At 37.9% G+C, this 23,966-nt stretch overlaps 1 pseudogene; it reads left to right on the forward strand.

The window, feature by feature from the left end:
* Positions 1-23,966, forward strand: part of LOC127625049 (zinc finger protein 208-like) — a 632,925-nt pseudogene that overhangs the window by 596,401 nt on the left and 12,558 nt on the right.

Consider the following 23,966-nt stretch of genomic DNA (forward strand, 5'->3'; position numbering starts at 1 on the left):
TTTCAAATATGAATGGTTTTTATCTTGCAGACTAATCAAAGAAAAAAGTCAATTACACAAACAACTCCTATTATATTAAAACGTTCAGTGTAAAAAGACTATAAAAATATATACATCTAAATTATACTAAATACTTAATTATTCAATTTTTATAATGTACTTTGCTTTTCAAAAATACAGTCTAATATTATAGTTTATGACATTTTTTTTTTAAATAAATCAACTAATATAATAGTTTGTTTACAACCAAGAAGAAACAAATACAAATCTATGTGTTTGTGACTAGTGTTCTTTAATAATTTATTGTCTACACTGTCTCAAGTAACCAGTTATGCTCAATTCAATAAAATGTATTTAAATCAGGTGTCAAAAGAGCCAAATAACTGTTAACAATATACTACAAAACATTGAGATATTGTAAATTATCACAAATTACATATCTTTTTTAATAAAAAAAAGTGACATATAATCAGATTTGAGTACCAATAAAAGTCTTTATGTAGGAACACGAAAGTAAGGATACAAAAAAAGCATTTGAAAGAAATATGTGTATGAATTTAATGAGGTAAAAATACCTCTTTTTTTAAGCTACTCATTTTAAATGAGGCAAACTGACAGGAAAATACAGGTGAAATATATTACTATATTATATAGACTCATTACATGCAAAGTGAAATATTTCAAGCCTTTATTTGTTATAATTTTGATGATTATGGCTTACAGCTTATGAAAACCCCAAATTCAATCATTGTTTGGTATTGTACAGAAGTTAGGGAGACAGTGTGATGTAAAGTTTTTTTATTTTTAAAATATTTAGAAAGTTAAAATTACAAGCAAAACAATAAGATAAGGAAAATATATTAAATATACACTCACCTAAAGGATTATTAGGAACACCATACTAATACTGTGTTTGACCCCTTTTCGCCTTCAGAACTGCCTTAATTCTACGTGGCATTGATTCAACAAGGTGCTGAAAGCATTCTTTAGAAATGTTGGCCCATATTGATAGGATAGCATCTTGCAGTTGATGGAGATTTGTGGGATGCACATCCAGGGCACAAAGCTCCCGTTCCACCACATCCCAAAGATGCTCTATTGGGTTGAGATCTGGTGACTGTGGGGGCCATTTTAGTACAGTGAACTCATTGTCATGTTCAAGAAACCAATTTGAAATGATTCGAGCTTTGTGACATGGTGCATTATCCTGCTGGAAGTAGCCATCAGAGGATGGGTACATGGTGGCCATAAAGGGATGGACATGGTCAGAAACAATGCTCAGGTAGGCCGTGGCATTTAAACGATGCCCAATTGGCACTAAGGGGCCTAAAGTGTGCCAAGAAAACATCCCCCACACCATTACACCACCACCACCAGCCTGCACAGTGGTAACAAGGCATGATGGATCCATGTTCTCATTCTGTTTACGCCAAATCTGACTCTACCATCTGAATGTCTCAACAGAAATCGAGACTCATCAGACCAGGCAACATTTTTCCAGTCTTCAACTGTCCAATTTTGGTGAGCTCTTGCAAATTGTAGCCTCTTTTTCCTATTTGTAGTGGAGATGAGTGGTACCCGGTGGGGTCTTCTGCTGTTGTAGCCCATCCGCCTCAAGGTTGTGCGTGTTGTGGCTTCACAAATGCTTTGCTGCATACCTCGGTTGTAACGAGTGGTTATTTCAGGCAAAGTTGCTCTTCTATCAGCTTGAATCAGTTGGCCCATTCTCCTCTGACCTCTAGCATCAACAAGGCATTTTCGCCCACAGGACTGCCGCATACTGGATGTTTTTCCCTTTTCACACCATTCTTTGTAAACCCTAGAAATGGTTGTGCATGAAAATCCCAGTAGCTGAGCAGATTGTGAAATACTCAGACCGGCCCGTCTGGCACCAACAACCATGCCACGCTCAAAATTGCTTAAATCACCTTTCTTTCCCATTCTGACATTCAGTTTGGAGTTCAGGAGATTGTCTTGACCAGGACCACACCCCTAAATGCATTGAAGCAACTGCCATGTGATTGGTTGATTAGATAATTGCATTAATGAGAAATTGAACAGGTGTTCCTAATAATCCTTTTAGGTGAGTGTATATCAAAAGTGTAAAGAAGAGCTATCTATTGTATCTATTTAAAAACAGTGCACATTGAAAAGTAAAGTGTGAGTGGGGTCACGCGTCCTCATCCTCCACTGGAAGAGCAGATTGTGTGGTGTCATGTACGTCTGTAAAAGAAAAGAGGAATTATAATAATTTCCTTGGAAACGCACTATATGTTTATATCAATAAACAAAAACTGTAATGAGCCACATAAATTAGAATGTTTTACCATATTTGCAAAAGTCTTTTGTTGAATTTAGCATGTCTGCATTTTCCGCTAAAGGTGAATCAGTTTGTGTGTCAATGTGATTTAGGTCTGTGAAAAAAGAGGACGTTATCATTGTTTTGACTAAATGTACCAGAACACAGAATGCTTTACCATCTTTGCAAAAGTCTTTGGTTGCTGCTAAAAGCTCAGCTGATCCTTGAGCTTCAGAGAGTTGTGTTTTTGTTTTGATGAGGTCTGTTCTTAGAGTTTGTACAGTGTGTTGAAGTGCAAGTTGTTGTTTTTGCCACCGTGACATGATGGTCATTAAATGGGTAGCAAGGGTGCAAAGTTGTTGGCCCGTATCTCTGGGGTTGACTGTGGGGTCATGGCACTTGTACAATTGAAAGAGCAAAGAATTCATTTTAAAATCGGTATGGTTTGTGTAATTGAAAAAAATATGTAGTAGAAGTCGAAGCAAAATAATAAAGGCAAAAAATATGTTTTACAGCAAGCAGTTGAAGGCGGTCATGGATTACGTCAGCCTCAGGGTGGTGGATTTTGGGAATTTTAGAGGGTGAAGTGTAGTCTGCCATAATCTGAAATGGTAAATATATTGTATTTAAAAATAGATACAATAAATAAGTAATAGTGGAAATATGTGTAGCAGTATAATATGCAAATAAAGATATTTTGAGAGTGTTTTAGTAATGTTTTACTTAAGTCACGGCGAATTTAATGTGTAGCGATAGTTTAGAAAATTATAAGGAAAACACAGAGACAAAAAAATTAAAAGTCAATCGTGTAATAGGCCTGATACTTTTTGAAAACGTTGCAAATGCGCTTAGAAGAACAAAGATACAGATTTAAAAGTTTCTATAAAGAAATTAAGCGCTCAGACACCAACATTGCACAGTTTGTGTTTAAAAATGGTTAAGCATTAAGCTATTATAGGCAAGATGTATCAGGATAAGGTAAGACACAGTTGAATAAACCACGTTAAAGAATCCGTTGGATCAGATATGTCGAATGAGCTGATGAGCGTCAAAAAAGGAAAATAATAGTCGCGAGCCGAATAGGTGGCTGGTGAGCGCGTGCATTCTATTGAAAACAAATTATATACATATATAAATAAATTATACAGCCTCATTTTTATGTCAAATGTTTATTTAACCAAGGTGAACTTTTAATCGAATTGAAAAGTGTAGCGAAACATCCGAAAATTGACCCGGCCAGTAGTAGCCTAGCCTAAAGGAAAAATAGGACAGCAGAGAAGCCAAGACATTGGATATGGAAAATAATAGGCGAGTCGTTAACAAGTGTTTATGTTTTTATTTTACAGCAGTCTACTTGGGGCCAGCGATAAATAAGAATAGTGGAAGAGACAAACTTAGGCCAACTAAAACATATAGGTTACAGTTTGGTTACAAGCAATTTGGATTTTATGCAGGCTATAAGAAAATGAAAGGTTACCTTGCAGTCTATATTAGAGGCAAGAAAAGTATTGAGTTGCTCCTTGGACCTGGTTAAATCACTCTGTGACAAAACTGCGCCGGCGCCTTCAGCACCGCCCTAAACAAGGTCGAGCCTATGCGAGACCCCGCCTCACCCAGGTTGGGTACAGGACCATGTTGAATCACATGCATCAAACAGAAAGGACCGCCCACACCACGATCACCTCATTTTCGCGTAAAACCAGGCCCCAGGACTTTTGCTACGTATTGGCGTACAACAGCAAGACTATAGTATACTGCTACCTGAGACACGCGGGATTAAACTATTGTTCCTGTTACTGGATTCCTCGGAGACATCTCTACGACTTCTACAATTACGAAAAGGTTTTTATCACGATATGTGGTTTTGCGTTTTTAACAATCATTAGTTAAATCATTAGTTATCACAAGTTAGCTTTTTAATGTTAGATCATAAAGATGTTTTCCCTTTTAACAGCAGAAAAAAATAAAATACAATACTGACCATACAGATTAAGAAATTATTCCAAACAACAAAAGATTTGTTTTTATATTTTTACTCTCACAATAAAAACTAAATATGTTGTGCTTTTTCTTAAATAAATAAATCAACACCATACCGCGTGGGGTCACATTAACTTTCTGTGAAGCAGCGCGTGCAAACATGAACAAACGCCGCAGCAGCAGTTTTCTTCATTCATTTAGTTTATCTGCTCAATTAAAAGAAACATTTCGCGTCACTGCCTGTTTGTTGCCTGATCGTTTAACAAGAGACATTGTCGGTCAGGAAAAAAACAACATCATGTGATAGCCTATTTATATTTCAAGTGTTTTATTTACAAAATATTTTTCCAGGTTTGGTTTTGAGAATTTATAGGCTATTTATTTTCGTTTATTCCTTACTTTTTGTCTCTATAGTTGTAGACATACATTTAGCTACTTTTATTCATTCATCTGTTTATAATATATATAAAGTTTTACTTAAACTTACTAAAGTTAATTAGAATGTTCTGGCAAGGTTATTAGTGTCCAATAGGCCTATCGCACGTTTAATGCACATATGATAGGCCTATGATAATGTTGTATTATTATGGTTACATATTGTAGAACTTTAAAATGTACAATAATGGTAATATTAAATTATTTCTGAACATTGAAACTAAATGTTTTCTGATAGGTCTCCTCCCCAGTAAGCTATATTAAAAATTACCTAAGAAATGTGTCGGTCAACAGTTAAGGACCATCATTGTCAGGTAAAAATGGAAAAGTTTTGGAGTGTCATTTCTCTTTCAAATGTTTTATATATTAGGCTACTTTCTTTATCATTTCTACTCTTTAAAAAATCCCAGTTTTCAAAAAATAAATTATTTCAAAATAATATTTTATTTTCAATTGTACTCAAAAGTCTATAAAATTACAAACAATATTAACAACTGAAATTAACAGCTCTTGCCAAGTTTTCCATTTTACCCCAAAAGAACAGAAATAATATTATGAAATATTATTAGAAGTACATTTTTCCTCTACATTTCTATATTTTAAAATGTATTCCCGTAATGCCAAACCTGAATTTTCAACATTGTTACTCCAGCCTTCACTGTCACATGATCATTAAAAAAATCTTTTCATATGCTAATTTGCTCTTCTTTCCATGTTGAAAAAGGTTGCTCTACTTCATATAGGCCCATTTGTGTAAAGTTACTTTTCTTCTCGATGTTTGGTAAACAGAAAATTCAAATGAACATCGTGTATTTGAAAAAAGACTTTTGTAATAATATGAAAGTCTTAACGGGTAATTTTAATCATTTAAATGTATTCTTGTAATTTCTTTTTAAAAGGTAATTTCTGTTTACTCACAAATTGAGACTATAATGCATCTAACTGATTAGTTATAATTAAAAACATGAAAAAAAAGTTAAAATTAACAAAATAATTCAGTGCAACCACATACAATATAAAACAAAATGACTTAAATCAAAAAGCCATTTTCACAGTTATTTTCATCAAGATAACAAACGCGACGGAATAAGTAGGATGTCCTCTTTCTTTCGTAAAATACCGTTAAACCGCTTTTTTTCTGTGTGACTAATGTGCAATCTTGACACAAATGAATTCATTTTGATCAATGTATCACTTTTTATTGTAAACCTGTGATAAAACATCGATGCTTGTGATTTACATTTTTAAGAAAACAATAAAAATGGCAGCAAACAGCCGCTTTTATAATTCTTGTTTTGCGATCTTTGCGATTGTTTTTCTTTCTGATTAATTTTCTGATAAAACTACCTTTTGTTGTTGAAATGACGTCGTTCCAAAGTGAGCGCGAAGTGGAGGGCGGGTCCACCTTCATGTAGCCAATCAGATGAGCTAATCGCTAACTCTCGATTTACACTTATCTGATTGGTTTAAAAACACGCCAGTCACCAGAACACATCTTTAACATCATTTGGCTCAGACACGTTCTCGTTGCTGCAATGGTACTTTTAATAATGCACACATGCATGTTAAATAATAAATAAATAAATGAACAAATTAATAAATAAATCATGGTTACAAATATTGCCCTTTTAATAAAAATGATAATTTCTGTCACTGCTGTGAACTGACCACAATATGAATAATATTAATGTCTTCATGAGTCAGCTATCAACAACAGACATAAACAAACCATGGTACCAGCACAAAAACACATTATTATCAACAAAACTTTCCAAATATCTTGATATCATTTTTCAGTCAATATTACACACCCGTAATGTACAGTATTAATTTGTATTCCTTCAGGTCTTAAAAAGCCTTATATTTGACTTAAAAAAAAGTGTGAAGCAACCCTGGTTTATAATTTAAATGTATAAAGATAATAAATACATGATGTATTATTTCGAAAGTTGATGTATGTGTTAAAGTACATTTATTATGTTTTTTGTAATTTTAATGTGATCTTATGTTTATCCTTAGATGCCTAAGCTGAAGAGATTTCGTATGCGACGCCAGTCGTTGATCAAGAATAGGAAGACTGATGTCTCTAATTCCCCTGTTTGCGTGTGTCCAGATGTGTCTGGCATCGTAGCAGGCAATGAGGTAAAATTGCAGTCTGCAGAAGTGAATGAAGAATTTGCAGGTGTCGCCTGCAGTGTAGTTTCTATAGTCAAGCACAAGATACATACTGTGTGTACATGGCAGAAATCAGATCTCCAAGACATTCATAATAAGGGAAGAAAATTAGTTAAAGAGTCTAATGGAGACCGTCAGTTTCCTCATAATTTTGCTGGGCAATATAATGTTTTCAATAAAACATGCAATGTAAAAGTAGGCATTGGATGGATCAAAGAACAAGCTGTATGAGAAAGTACAAGAGATGCTGTTCAGTCATGAATATTGTTTAATGACCATAAATGGAGACATGTGCACTATTGTGAAACATCACAATTTTTATGTCGTTGTAGACTGTAATGTCCGTAATGCATGTGGTTTAGGCTCAAACTGGCAAGACCTAGTTTTACCTAGTTAACACAAACTGGCAAGACCTAGTTTTTCACATGGATAATTTAATGACGAGCTTGTCTGCAGATAAGTGTAGTATTTGTGGTATTAATGTAGACATCTCATCAGATCCTTTGACATTAGTGATGAAGTTGGAGAAATAAGAGCAAAGCCTGCCATCTACATCGAATGAAAGAGAAAGTGTTATAGCATTCGTGGATCATTTCATCAGGGTAACAGGCAGTTCCAGTGGGCAGGAAAACAGTGTGTTGCGATTAGTTTGGCTGCAATGGCAAAGCACAGTGTAGGCCTACGTAGTGTGTTCTCATGGGGGAAAACGATTGAGATTGTGACTGATGGTGACAGCTTGTATACCAGTTTGCGTCAAAGTGGTTCAATCACTGATCCAACGAAGGACAAGTTGTTGTGCATTCAAGATCTTCCTCAACAATACTCTTTTAATTCAAATGCATTTAAATTTGAATATGGCGATGTAAGCCCGTTTATCGGTCCAATGACGGTCTCCAATAATACGGGTGAAGGTCTCTGCGCGTTACTGTCTTTCTTGTTATGCAACACAACAAGATTAAATTAAATACATTTACTCTTATGTATTACCTCGTTATTTCATCTGACTCCATAAATGGAAAAGGTTTTAATGATATCTGAGCATCATTAAAAGCGAACGAATATTTGATTATTCTTTTAACTCCTTTAATTATATTTTACCCGTTTAGATTAAGAAACTATGTCGCTTTGAGGTCCTCGGGTGTTTTCTCTACACCGCGGGTCTCATGATCACAAGCGGCCAGTATTGGATCATCAAACAGAGGTAATTGCTATATACCTGAGATCGGTCACATTCACGCAATCAAAGATACTTCAGTATAGCCCCATGGAATTGCATACACTTGAATGTAACTTAACGTTTTCTTCAGTAGAGGTCACGGCCACTATTACAGATGTAAGTTGACCAACATAACTTCTCTTATAGCTTTGGATTGGCCATGCGTGGTTTCCCACATACACTTATCTGGAGAAACATCAAATCAAAACAGAGGTAAGACACCCGGATTTAGATTGGTCAAGCAGCGTTTGCTGTTCTAAACGGAAATTTCCTTTTTGTCTTGCAAACCAAGTACACTTGAATCGATGCCAAATATTAGTCGTCACTAATCTGACGCAGACTTGTGGTAACATATGAATCGTTCAATCTGTTTGGGAAACACAATGTCAGAGTCAGTCAGAATCAAATCAAATGTTTACAATTTATTGACCAGGTAACATAATCAATTCATCAATTCCAATTAGACAGTGATAAGTCAAAGTTAGACATTTTATCAAAACATAAGTCGAATTGCTATGACCTGAAATAAATTACAAACAGTAAACTGTTTGGGATCGTCTGATTACAGAGAGCCCTGAGCAATGTGTCACCTTGCCTTAAATACCCAAACCATGGACAAAGGGCATTTTGGGAGTGGTTAGGTTTGGAAGTCCTGGGGACATACCTCATTAACATACAAGCAGGGATGGGGCAGACCTCCAGAATTATAAAGCATTTGGCAAAGACCTTATAACTTTGTTGTCATTAAGTTTTACAAACCTGGGAATAAGAACACTATACCAGATGCACTGAGACATTTTAAATGATTCCAAACATGTTACACTAGTTACATTATTTGTATACATCAGATATAGACTTTTGTTACATACAGATCTTAGGTGATTCTGAGCTGAATGGGAATGGGTGAGGAGGAGAGGGGAGAGAATGGGACAGATGTGGAAGGGCAACAATGAGGTGTGAATTTGCAGTCTTCGCTCAGTGGGGTGTGGTGCCTCAGGAAGAGTTGCTAATTGCAAGAAAGTTCATATGTTGATTTTCTCAAAGATCATACATTTGCTCTCTGCCTTTGAATGCAAACACATTGGCACCCTGGCTTACAGCGACTTTGTTTCTGGATTTGTAGATGTGGTTGACGAAGAATTTATTTTGTCTGGTGCATGTGTAACATTGCTTGATGGTTTACAATCAATGTTTGAAAAATATGATACATGCTTTTTAACTTTAAATGGTAATACCTGTGGTATTATTAAGCAAAATGGACAGTTTGCTATAGTAGATGCCCGTAGTAGTACTGGGATGGTTGATGGGGATGGGTTTAGTGTGGTTGTATATTACAATACAATGAGCTGTATTTTAAGGCACATTGAAAATGTATCTGCTTGTATTGGAGGAAACCGAAAGGTTTTTGAATTAAGTGGAATTTGTGTACATCAAGTTAAAAGCAGTAAAGCAACTGTCCGTGAGTCACAAAAACAGCATTGTGTTGATAAGAAAAGGAAATTGCAGAGTTCAAAAGTGAGTTTGGAAGAAAAGAAAGAATGTGAGGTTGTGAAAAAACAAAAACAATGTTTCAAGGACAGCACTGAGGTTAGCAAATGTTGAAATTTTTGACAATACAGATGTAGTTTGTTTAGGAAATGGAATTAACAGAATGTTTGATTTCAGTCCACTATGTCATGAAGTGAAGCAAAGATTAAGTGAAAACCTTCATATAGAGTGCCATGGTGGAAATGTTCTTTTACCAACAGAAATTGGACCAATGGGCTGTCCTTGTAAAACAGTTAATATTGTAGGAGATGGGAATTGTTTCTTCACAGCAGTGGCACAAGCAGTGTGTGGCACACAAAAAGCTCATAGAGCAGTTCGACTTGAAATTGTAAAGCACATGGAATTGCATAGTATGGAATATAGTAATCTCTTAAGATGTCAGTATACATCTATGGAAGATTATTTGTCAAATTCAAAAATGAAGTTTGTAGGATCATCATGGGCCACAGAAGTGGAAATTAAATCGACAGCTAATTATTTAGGAGTTGATATTTATACATATCATAATGAGAGATGGTTCAAGTACAGTTGTATGCACAAAAGGATGTGTAACCAAGGGATATATTTAAAACAATGCAATGAAAATCACTATGAAGTTATTTGTGTGACACAACCTGATAACCAGATTGCTATAAGTTGTGTCAGAATGAAAAACAAGATGACGGAAAAATATGCACAATACAGAGTGTAAAACCAAAGAATTCATTTAACATAAAACACGAAGAGACAGTTTATGTTGGTCATGATACAAATAATGATTTTTCTGTTAATAGGAGCAGATATTTAAACCATTATTATTCACTAAAAAGAGTTCAAAGTAAAATGAATGTTAAAAAACATTTGAATAAAGACCATATCAAAGAGTTGTATCATAGAAATTCAGAGTTTCAACAACATGTCAAAACTGTCAATACAACAAGATATCATACAAATGTTTTATATAATGAGTCATTAAAACAAGCAAGTAAAATGAAATATTTTGAAAACAAGCAACATAAAGACAAAGTTAAAGAGTACAGTAAGGTAAAGAACTGTGAAAATACACAACATAAAAATAAAGTTAAGAAATACAGCAGGGTGAAATACCATAATAATGAAAAGCATAGACATTCAGTAAATGAAGCGAGTAATTTCAAGTATCACAACAATGCATTGCACAGAGAAAATGTAAAAAGAATTAACACAATGAGAAGGGAACAATTAAAACAAAATCAACACATCTCAGATTTTGTCAGAAAACAGTTTGACGATAAAATTAGTTCTGGATTAGAGTTTGTTTGTTGTGTTTGACATAAGTATTATGTTGTACAAAAGAATATTACAATAACAATTCTGCAATGTCGTAGCCAACACATGTATTACAGATCATTTTTTACACAAATGTGGTGAGCAATGTGATATTTCCTGTGATTTGGCTAATTCAGGTAAAGATCAACTTTGGATTTGCTTTACGTGTCATTTTAAATTGAAAAAAGGTGAAAAGCCAGCAGAAAGTGCTGTTAACAATCTGGAATTGCAACCAATACCAGAAGAGCTTAGTTGCCTTAATAGTTTAGAGCAACATTTAATTTAATTGCATATTCCATTTATGAAAATGTTGGATTTGCCAAAAGGTGCTCAAAATGGAGTTCATGGTCCTGTGACTTTTGTACCAGCTAATGTTAAAAACACAACAAATGTCTTGCCTAGAACAGAAGCTGAGGGGTCTTTCGTTTGTGTGAAGTTAAAGCGCAAATTAACTTATAAAGGTCATTATAAGTATCAGTATGTTGATACAAATAAAATTAAACGGGCATTATATTACTTAACAATACAACAAGTTTTATTCAGATGTAGTTTTTAATGATTATTGGTTAAATGAGTTTACTAGGCAAGAAAATGAAGATGATATAGTTGAAGAACATGAAGTAGAAAATGTACATGTTGATGAGGAGTTGCATGATAGGCAACAGCACTGTGTGTTTATGGACACATGTTTACAGCCTGTAGATATTGGGCAAGAAGTCCTTGATCAGTACTATGATGGGATCTTGAGTATTGCACCTGCTGAAGGGAATAATCCAGTGAAAATGCTTGCAGATGAAACAAACGAGGCAAAATGTTTTCCAGTTTTATTTCCACATGGTTGTTCAATTTATCGTGACAAAAGGGCACAAAGATTAACACTGTCACGCTATTTTAATAATAGAATTTTACATGCAGATGGAAGATTTGCGCAAAATGTTGAATACATTTTTTATGCACAGTATTTGTCAGAAGTTGAAATGGTAGTGTCTAGTGTATCTATTGCTCTAAGGAAACGGCATGGCGGTAGTAAATCCATACCAAGTGACATGTTGAAAGACACCGAGTCCTTGAGGCAAGTTCTTGATTTTGATGAAGGGTACAGGTTTTTGAAGCCCATCCGCTGCACTCCATCATTCTGGCAAGGTGTGCAAAAAGATTTGTTTGCTATGGTAAGACAGTTCGGCATTCCCACTTGGTTTTGCTCGTTTTCATCTGCTGACATGAGATGGACAAATTTGATGTCAAGTATTTTAAAACATGAAGGAAGACATGAAACTATAGATCAGCTTGAATGGGCTGACTAGTAATCCTGTTACTGCAGCTTGCATATTTGATTTTAGGTGGCATTGTTTTTTTTGAAAGAGGTGCTCATGTCACCAGTTCACCCCATTGGAGATATTGGAGATTATTTTTATAGGGTTGAATTTCAACAACGTGGTTCTCCCCATGTCCATTGTTTGTCCATCCATCCATCCATCCATCTTCAACCGCTTATCCGAAGTCGGGTCGCGGGGGCAGCTGCTCCAGCAGGGGGCCCCAAACTTCCCAATCCCGAGCCACATTAACCAACTCTGACTGGGGGACCCCGAGGCGTTCCCAGGCCAGTGTGGAGATGTAATCTCTCCACCTAGTCCTGGGTCTTCCCCGAGGCCTCCTCCCAGCTGGACGTGCCTGAAACACCTCCCTAGGGAGGCGCCCAAGGGGCATCCTTACCAGATGCCCAAACCACCTCAACTGACTCCTTTCAACGCAAAGGAGCAGCGGCTCTACTCCGAGCTCCTCACGGATGACTGAGCTCCTCACCCTATCTGTAAGGGAGAAGCCCGCCACCCTTCTGAGGAAGCCCATTTCGGCCGCTTGTACTCGCGACCTAGTTCTTTCGGTCATGACCCAACCTTCATGACCATAGGTGAGGGTAGGAACAAAAATTGCCCGGTAGATCGAGAGCTTTGCCTTTCGGCTCAGCTCTCTTTTCGTGACTAACGGTGCGATAGAGCGAGTGCAATACCGCCCCGCTGCCCCGATTCTCTGGCCAACCTCCCGCTCCATTGTCCCTCACTCGAGAACAAGACCCCGAGGTACTTGAACTCCTTCACTTGGGGCAAAACTTCATTCCCTACCTGGAGTACGCACTCCATCGATTTCCTGCTGAGAACCATGGCCTCAGATTTAGAGGTGCTAATCCTCATCCCAGCTGCTTCACACTCGACTGCCAAGCGATCCAGTGAGAGCTGAAGGTCACGGACCGATGATGACATGAAGACAACATCATCTGCAAAAAGCAGCGATGAGATCCCCAGCCCACCGAACTGCACACCTTCCCCACCCCGACTACGCCTCGATATCCTGTCCATGAATATCACAAACAGGATTGGTGACAAAGTGCAGCCTTGGCAGAGACCAACCCCCACATGGAATGAACTCTACTTCCTGCCGAGGACCCGGACACAGCTCTCGCTTTGGACGTACAGGGATTGGATCGCCCTAAGAAGGGACCCCCCCACCCCGTACTCCCGCAGCACCTCCCACAGTCTCTCCCGGGGGACCCGGTCATACGCCTTCTCCAGATCCACAAAACACATGTAGACCGGATGGGCATACTCCCAGGGCCCCTCCAGGATCCTTGCAAGAGTAAAGATCTGGTCCGTCGTTCCACGGCCAGGACGAAAACCGCATTGTTCCTCTTCAATCCGAGGTTTGACAATCTGCCGAACCCTCCTCTCCAGCACCTTGGAGTTGAACCATTGTTTGTTTTGGATCAAAAATGCTCCACAAATAGATACAAATTCTGACGAAGAGGTGGTTGACTTTATAGATATGTTACTTGTCAAATGCCCATAGAAGATGAGAACTTACACAGCAATGTCACAGTAAACGTCATTCTAAAACATGCAAAAAGAAAAACACAGTCTGTCGTTTTAACTTTCCTGTTTTCCTGTTCCATGTGTCTGAGGAAGATGTGCCTGATAAAGGTGTTTGTACAAATAGTTGTCAAGATACAAGTAAAAGTAGAAATATAAATGATAAGTTAAGACAGCTGTTTTAGAAGAGAAGATTGATTCTATACAAAGTTTGTTTGATAGTGTTGGAATAAATCAGAATTGGTTTGAGATGGCATATAAGTGCATAAATAATACTACACACGTTGTCTTTAAACGACAATTAAATGAAGTGTGGGTCAATCAGTATAATAAGTTTGGCCTTCAGTGCTGGAATGCTAATATGGACATTCAATATGAAACCGATGCTTATGCCTGCACTGTTTATATTATTTCCTACATTTCAAAATCTGAAAGGGAAATGGGTTTGTTGTTAGCTAATGCCCTACGTTAATCAACAATGCAGGGTAATGTTGATGCAAAACAAGCTTTGAAAAAATTAGGGACCGTGTATTTACACAATCAAGAAGTGAGTGCACAGGAAGCAGTTTATAGATTAACCAATATGCACTTAAAAGAGTGTTTCAAGGAATGTTGAATTTATTCCTACAGGTGACAATACTGTTCGTATGAGTTTGCCACTAAGCGTTATTCAAAACAAGTTAGATTCTCAGAACCTGAAAAGTGAGGAGATGTGGATGACAAGTTTGGTTGATCGTTACAATCAACCGTTTTTAATGATAGTGTATAGCCACATTTGCATCAGAGTAGGCTACTGGATTGCATACAAAAGTCAGCCTTGTTGCAATAAAATTATGTTGCAAAACAACTTGGGTTTCGTTGTGAAAAGAACACGCACTCAACCTGCTATTGTGCGTTTTGCCCGATTCTCAGTGACAAAAATTCCTGAGAATTTTTATCAAAGTTTATTACAACTGTTTCTTCCATACCGTACAGATAGTCAACTGAAACCAGAAGGATATAATAATTATGAAAATTTTTATAGGGAAGGTGAGGTTTCTTTTAGTGATGGATCAGCACAATTAGTACAACATGCTGAAAATACAAACAGAGCATTTTTTTTTAAAAGGATGCAGATGTGATGGACACTGTACAAAATACTGTTCATAATGAGGACATGTTAGAAAATGCATGGTGTGCACTTTGTCCTGAACAGCAATTACAACGTTTTGAGTGTAAACAGGTTAGACAGGAAACAGATCAGGAAATAGAGGGACATGACAGCATTCCAGATTTAGCATGTAACAATCAGCAAAATGCTCTGGCTTGAGCTTAATTCGCTCTTTAAACAAAACCCAGATGGCTGTTTTCTATACAATTAGACAGTGGTGTTTGATTAAAATCAGAGGAGAAAGCCCAAAACCATTTCATGTATTTATTACTGGTGGAGCAGGCACAGGAAAAAGTCATTTAATTAAAGCCATACAATATGAAGCAACAAGATTACCGTCTCAAACTTCTTTGCACCCAGATGACATTACTGTTCTTTTAACCGCTCCTACCGGCATTGCAGCGTACCAACTAAAAACTTCAACAATTCATACAACCTTTTGTATTAGCACAAATGTGAAGTTGCCGTACACCCCTTTGAGCGAAGACAAGCTAAATTCTTTACGCACAAAATTCCACAGCCTTCAAATATTAATTATAGATAAAAATATCAATGGTAGACCATAAACTGCTAACATATATTCATGGACGATTGAGACAAATTAAGCAAACCGGAGATTTTTCTATTTTTGGTAATATTGCTGTCATAGTTGTTGGCGATTTCTTCCAATTACCTCCTGTGAAGGGTAAACCACTCTTTGTGGATGTACCAGGAATCGATTTATGGATGAATTATTTTAGTGTTGTAGAGTTGACACAGGTTGTTAGACAACAAGACAGCACTTTTGCTGAATTATTAAATCGACTAAGAAGGCGAAACAGGAAATCTCCACTAAAAAAAGAAGATTTGGAAATATTATCAAGTTGTGAGAATGATGAAAATAATGACTTTACATATATTTTCTACTAATGATGAAGTTCATGAGCACAACCTAGAGCAATTAATTAAAATCTGCGAAGATATTGAAACTATAGAGGCTGAAGATGTTGCACGTAGCAAGCAGACTGGTAAATTAGAATTACTTGTTAGACATCATGTAAAAGTTTATAATACAAGCTTGGCAGCAAAGTTGCTTTTAGGAATAAATGCACGTGTCATGTTAATTAAAAATCTTGACATCAATGATGGACTAGTTAATGGTGTTTGTGGTACAGTTACACACATAAAGTTCAGATAAAAATAAATTACCTGAAACTATTCACGTTTGTTTTGATGATAGTAATGTGGGGCTGAAACCACGTAAGCAGTGTTTGACTGAACCAGCAAGAGTGGTTCAATCTACACCAATATATGTAGAAGAACCCGTTTGTACGAAAGGTGGACTTCGTCGACAGTTTCCTTTAAAATTAGCTTGGGCGTGCACTGTTCATACGTTCAGGGTTTAACTGTTGATAGTGCTGTTGTTGGTTTAAAAAGAGTTTTTACAGCAGGACAGGCTTATGTAGCATTAAGTCGCATAAGAACTTTGTCTGGTTTGACATTAAAAGACTTCAAAGAAAAAAGTATTTGTTGTAATGACAAAGTCTTTGAGGCAATTAATGAAATGTTTTCTTTTATGACACATGATTTAGATTATACTATGCCAAATACCTCTTTTTCTGTGTTTTTGTTAAATGTACAGAGTTTGCAATGCCATAAACAAGATTTGATGGTTTGTGTTCAACAGTTACAACCCACATGTATAGGTTTAACTGAAACATGGTTGCCTGCTTTCTATCAGTCAGACAATGTGCACTTAGACAATTATAACTTTGTTAATCTTTCTCGATCAGCCGCATACACAAACGTCCTCTTTTCAATGATTTGAAAGCTCAACAACATGGTGGAGTCGGGTTATATACAGCATGTGCTATGGAAAACACTACTATAACATTCCCAAATCTTAACTTGGAGTGTATGCTCACACACTTCACTGAAATTGACATATTAGTTGGAGTTGTCTATAGGCCACAAACATATCCTTTATCCATTTTCAAAGAAAATGTAGGGGTAAATTGATTAATTTAATGACTTCGATTTGCAATAAAATCGTACTTATAGGAGACTTTAATAATGATGCATTGAAATCAAAATCCCTTTGCTCTTTCATGTCAGATCATGGTTTTGTTCAACTTGTTAAAAAACCAACATCTGAAAATGGAACCTTAATTAACCATGTGTACGTGAAAAACATTAACAACTTTTCTGTGCACACAAATGTTGTGCCAGTTTACTTTAGCACACATGAGGGAGTTTTGTGTTCATTTCAACAGTTACATGTTTAAATGTGTTGGACAACTTGTACCACAGCTATAGCTTAGACATGATATAGTATAAGTATGTAAAATTAACCATTTCTAAACAAATACATTAGTTTTTATTTATCTATTAACACATATTTTAACAAAAAAGGTTTTGTTTTTCTTGCATTGCAACAGCATTTGAATAACACAACAATCTATATAGTTCTACTTTATATGTAAATCTAACAAATTCAGACAATTTCACAATATTACACCATAAATAAACATGCCGATACCCATAGTTTGTTATAGCTTACTGATTAAATATTAAAAGCGTTTCACAAGACATACATTCACAAACACATTTATGATTATATTACTGTAAAACAGTTAAAGGATGGGCAAGGAGGAGGCGAGAACCGGCTTGACGATATAAATAATAGGTTTAATGGATAAACTTAAAAGACAAACACACACATGACGGACCTGTCCGCTAAAGATCTCTCTCTCCCGCACGGCCCTCTGCAGTCAGCCTTTAAACCTCACGGAGGCACAATCAGCCTAATACGGGACCGGGTGCGCAGGATCACGACCCGGCCCCGCCCTGCCACATTCCTCCCTCGTTCTCTCAGGCTGGGGAACCCCCGGCCTGACGTATATCCCCCCTTTCCCTGGGGGAGGGCGCGCCTTCCGCGCTGTCTGCCGGCAGGTCATCCCCATCTACCTGGATGAGGGAGGGGACAAGGGGAGGGTAACAGAAATAATTAAAATGTGGGGTACTTCCTGTAACAGTGTAGTACCCCCCAAAAACTGTAAAATTTAAAAGAGGACAAAGGCCAACGCAGAGCGACAGTGAGTGAGAGAGAGAGAGAGAGAGAGAGAGAGATGAAAAAAAAAAAACTCTTACACGCCAGTTCTCCGATACGCCGCAGCTTGTTCCTCGGCCACTCCTCCACCATTTATCGGACGACAGCCGCGCCTCTCCAGGCGGATCCGAGACAGTCCTCCAGCCCCTGGCGGACGGAACACCCCACCACGTTCTCGGGGAACAGAAGGGGTCTTCCCCGCCCCTGGCAGCGGTCCTCTCGCTCCAGGCGGTCGCCAGTGAGCCCCTCCCCGCTCGTGGTCGGCGGTCTTAAAACCTGCTGCGTTTCAGCAGCCAGTAGGCGACTCCTGCTCCCCTGGCAGTGGCCCTGACCGCTCCAGGCGGTCGGCTAGGAGCCCCTTCTCCCCTCGCGGTCGGCGGCCATCGTCCTCGTTCAGGCGGCTGGGCTCCTCGTCCCCCGGCAGATGGCCGCGGCTGCTCCGTTGGAGTGGACGGTAGTGGCGAGATCTTTACTACGGCGTATCCCTCCTCCTCCCTGGGTTTCGGCACCAATGTGAGACAGTTAAAGGATGGGCAAGGAGGAGGCGAGAACCGGCTTTTCAATATAAATAATAGGTTTAATGATAAACTTAAAAGACAACATAAACACACACATGACGGACATGTCCGCTAACGATCTCTCTCTCCCGCACGGCCCTCTGCAGTCAGCCTTTAAACCTCACGGAGGCACAATCAGCCTAATACGGGACCGGGTGCGCAGGATCACGACCCGGCCCCGCCCTGCCACAATTACATTTGAATTAACTTATCTGTAAATATACTGTAGGCTATACAAACATGATTACAAACAATACATAACTGTTATTGTGATTTCAAAAAGTGTCATAAAAAATGTAGATATTCCAACTAAAAATCACATTAAATACATACTTAATGTTTCCCTTAATCTCATGCTAACATACCCAGATCAACATAGTTACACTATGCTGTTGCTAATACAAGTTTTTGCTTATTCCTTATAGCCAAAATAATTACAAAAAGCAAAAATACACTGGTAATGGTACTCCAGGATAACCACTTAGGTGGGGTTGGATTCCCTGCAGTGTACTTGTTATATTAGTGTAACGCTTGAGCAACGAGGCAGACGAGGAGATGCGGATCCAAATGCAGTTTTGACTTTATTAAATAAACAAACAAGTAAACACAAAGGAACAACCCTCAATGGGGCAATAAAACAGAAAACTAAACATGATGAAAACAAACAGAGAACTCGGGCAGGGAACACATACCAGGCTAACTACAAACAACGATAGACACAGATAGAACAAACAGACAGGGTTTAAATACACTGACAAGGGAAGACAGGAACCAATGAACAACAGAACTCAAAACAAGATAACAAGGTGAATAAACAGAAACCAATAGTAGACTAATGAGGACAGGTGAAAACAATGACAGAACACGAAGGCTAACAAGGAGACTATGGAACTAAACAAGGGACAAAAGTGAAAACTAAGGAGTTACAAAAGTGACAAAAATGATAAAGGGCAACGGTGAAACAAGACAAGGTAATACATAACAATTAGCTACTACAAAATATATAAATAAATTTACTATCTTAACTTGTAATGATGTACTTAACATTATGATATATAATCTTAAGATATTATATCGTATGCTATGTATTGTGAATACACCCATGTTAAACATAAAAATGTACTTCCATTGCATATCATAGGAACACATAAGCGTAAATTTATAATTACATTAATAAACCTGTACAAAGACCTCCAGATAAATACTGGCCTTCTGGATTAACACATTTAAGTGCTGCAAAAGATATTGACCTATGACATCCTATGACATTAAAAATTATTCTACATTTGAATTACCTCATAGATGTGACTATTGTGGTTCACGGTCATAGGCCCTGTCCCAAATGGCACACTTCATATGAATTTTCAGTCTTGTGTACTTATTTCATGTGTCCATTAACTCCATGAGACCGTAGGGTGTCTCATTTTTCATTTTAGGTATCAGAAGGGTGCTCACACATACTTTGTGGTTGATGTGTGCCCTCGATGCGCACTTTTGCAGAACCCACACTGATGCAAGGTCTACAGCACACATCTTCTCGACAGTCAAAGCGAGGTTACGTTATTGCCCATCATGCACAGCAACCCTAAAGGCACGGGGGTGGCGATGCCACCAGCTTTGGCCCGCAATCGCTGCTCGCAGCTATAATGTTTAACTTGTTATTGTTTAAAAATGATGCCATTTTGTTAAAAAAAAATGAATTTTTTTTTTAGTAAACCCAAAAACTTGTGAAACAATCTGAATTTACATGGATGCTACACAATATAGAATATTGTTTAGATAAAACATCTCTCAAAATCATCATTACACATTCACACTTCAGTCCAGTATGAGGCGGGAAAGCTCCATTAGTTGTTTTGAAAACCGCCATTAAACAAGAAGAATTCGCGCTCTCAGCATAATCTGTGAGTTTATTTTAGTTTTCATATGTTTGTATTTTTCGATCTTTGTTCTAATGATCGTAAAATAATCTTATTATCGTTTTTATGTGGCGGTTTTGTGACAGACGCTTTAAAATATTCAGTTTCAGGAGAAACAAGAAATCTGAGAATATCATGTTTAATATCTGATAAATGAGCTCGTTAAATCAGTTCAATGAATGTGATTATTTGTTCAATATAAGCCTGTTAAATGTTAATATCCAACAACATTCCTGCTTTAAGTAAAATAAAACCAATTACAAAGCACATATTTATATTTATACCTTCTCAGAAACACTTTTGGTTTTGTTTAACAGATCTGTTTGTGTTCAGATTTCCATCATGAGAAAGCTGAAGAAAGAAGTGATGAAGACAAAACTAATGGAGAGAGACAGTTTAAAGGTCCTTAAATCCAGTTCATTTAATCCTTAAACTGAATCACCGTGTCTATTTGTCTTGAGTCCTGTTAGATTTTAATGAACTTTTAAAGTTGAGATTGTAAGTTTGAAATGATGTGATTTGACTGTGACTCTGTGATGATGAACAGTACAGATGTGATTGTGTTGTGTTTGTCAGGAGCTGGAAAAGGTTTCCTGTCAATCTTCAGTGTGTGTGACTGATGGGACCTCCACAGAATGTCAGGATTCAGTGTGGAGCGGCAGAGATCAGTCCACACCACAGCAGCTGCTGGACAAACTCTCTGAACAGAGATCCAGAGACACACAGGACTCACAGCTCACTTTACTCTGTTCTACTGATGCTCAGGAGAGTGTGTGTGACAGTAATCAGGGTGATCAAACCTCCACAGAGTCTCTGACTTCTGTCTGTAACACTGGAGAACAGCAGATGCTGCAGACACCAGTGAAGATTGAAGTGAAGCAGGAGGAGATAAAAGAAGAAATCACAACAGAGGAACAACGGAGAGATGAAGATGATGATGAACAGCAGATGCCGCAGACACCAGTGAAGATGTGTTCAGTGAAGCTGCTGGACTGCAGGAACCTGATGAAGATGAGAGGAGAAACCACAACAGAGGAACAACAGAAAGATGAAGCTGATGTCATTCCTCCAGGTTTGTTTCTTCCGTTAATGTTTTACATTTTTATGACAAGCGACTGCCATGTTAGAGTCTATTACCAGTTGATTATTATCACTCAATAGTTGGTCTAAAAAAGTTCCTGGTTGTTTTGTTGTTGTTTTAGAAGTGCTCAGTTGTCTTTTAAAGGGACAGTTCACCCAAATATTCACTCATCATTTACTCACCCTCATGCCATCCTAGATGTGTATAAGACTCCAGTGGTTAAATCTGTGTCTTCAGAAGCAATATAATAGGTGTGGGTGAGAAACGATCAATATTCACAACCCTCTACATACACTTTGGAGAATTAATCGCCATTGGCTAGCACATATTTGTTTTTACTCACTAGACTTTTGACAACGTGAGCGTAATACACTAGAAAACTTCAAAAGATACTAAGAAAACCGAGAAGGGGCCATCATATATATATAGCGAGATTTTACATTTTATTTTCATAATTCACTTTTAATCCACCACGGAGTGGTGGTAGTAGCGTAGTAGGCTAAAGCACTATACTGGTCATCAGAAGGTTGCTGGTTTGATCCCCACAGCCACCACCATTGTGTCCTTGAGCAAGACACTTAACTCCAGGTTAATCCGGGGGGATTGTCCCTTTAATAAGTGCACTGTAAGTCGCTTTGGATAAAAGCGTCTGCCAAATGTATAAATGTAAATGATATCTGCCAGACAGGCAGCAATTCGAGCGGTCACTGTGGTGTCGTTGGGCTGGAAAGACAAGAAGAGTTGCGTGTCATCAGCGTAGCAGTGGTAAGAGAAACCATGTGACTGGATGATGGGTCCTAATGACATTGTGAATATGGAGAAGAGAAGTGGCCCAAGCACTGATCCCTGAGGTACCCCAGTAAGTAACTGATGTTGCTTGGATACCTCCCCTCTCCAGGCTACCTCGAAGGACCTTTCTGAGAGATAGGAGTTGAACCAACCAAGCACAGTTCCGGTGATGCCCAGTTTAGAGAGGGTGGCGAGTAGGATCTGATGGTTGACTGTGTCAAATGCAGCAGAAAGGTCCAGCAGAATCAGAACGGATGATCTGGATTCAGCTTTCGCCTGTCTCAGCGACTCCGTGACAGACAGTAGGGCAGTCTCAGTGGAGTGTCCACTTTTGAAGCCTTGTTCTGTGAGAGATAGGCAGAGATCTGATTGAAAACTGCCCTTTCAAGTGTTTTTGCCATGAATGGGATGAGAGAGACTGGTCTGTAGTGTTCTATCTGTGTGGGGTTAAGTGCAGGTTTTTTCAGCAGTGGGGTTACTCGAGCCTGTTTAAATGTAGTGGGGAAAGTGCCTGCAAGAAGAGATGTGTTAATTATGTGTGTAAGTGCAGGTGGGATGGATGGAGAGATAGCCTGGAGCAGGTGTGATGGAATGGGGTCAAGGGAACAGGTTGTGGGGTGGTTGGAGAGGAGTTTAGAGAGCTCAGTGTCAGTTAAAGGAGAGAATATAGAGAAAGAAGAGTTGGATACAGGTGACAGGTGTTTGACAGGGTGTGGTGCTGTGAATGTATTGCTGATGGCTATAACCTTATTAGAAAAAGAATGTGGCGAATATATCTGCTGTCAGTGATGTGTCAGGTGGTGGAGGGGGAGGGCAGAGAAGTGTGTTGAATGTTCTAAACAAGCTACGAGTGTCTGGTGCTGTTGATCTTGGTCTGGTAATATGAAGTTTTTACAGCTTAAACGTTATCTGAAAAAGTTGCAAGCAGAAGCTGATATCTACACATACATCAAGATATGTTTTTCATACAACTGTATTGTAATGAAACGATTCTACTCAAAAAGGATAAATGCTGATTAATAGTTGAGTAGAACTTGGTCAAAACGATATTAGGAAGAATCAAATGTGAAGGTAAATATTCTCCACTTCAGCATGTAAATAAAGCAAATCACTGTTTTTGAAACACATTCTTTATACGTATGGTTTAATTAACCTTGACTTTTCAATCACGGTTAATTGTGAAACCATATAATCGCTGCATTCCTTCTTTAACAATTGTATGTATATGTTAGTTATTATATTAAATTGTGTGAGAAATCATCATTATTATTGGTCTATCGCCCACACTTCTCTCTGAATATCGGCATTGGCCATTAAAAAACATCGGTTTTTACATTTGTACCTCTTGAATCGATTTTTGTTAATTTACTGTGTTTATTGCAGATCTGATGGAATTGAAAGAGGCACATCAAGATCTGAATGAAGTGGAGAAGAAACGTAATGAGTTCGCAACTGGAGGAGAATCTTTGAGTGGCTCAAAGACAAAAAACAAATTCTCACCCAAAAAGCATAGAAGAAAAGCAGCCAAAAATAATTTAACCTGCTCTCAGTGTGGGAAAAGTTTCAAACAAAAAGATCAGC

The sequence above is a fragment of the Xyrauchen texanus genome, chromosome 31 (genome assembly GCF_025860055.1).
Source record: "Xyrauchen texanus isolate HMW12.3.18 chromosome 31, RBS_HiC_50CHRs, whole genome shotgun sequence".
NCBI classification, from domain to species: Eukaryota; Metazoa; Chordata; class Actinopteri; order Cypriniformes; family Catostomidae; genus Xyrauchen; species Xyrauchen texanus.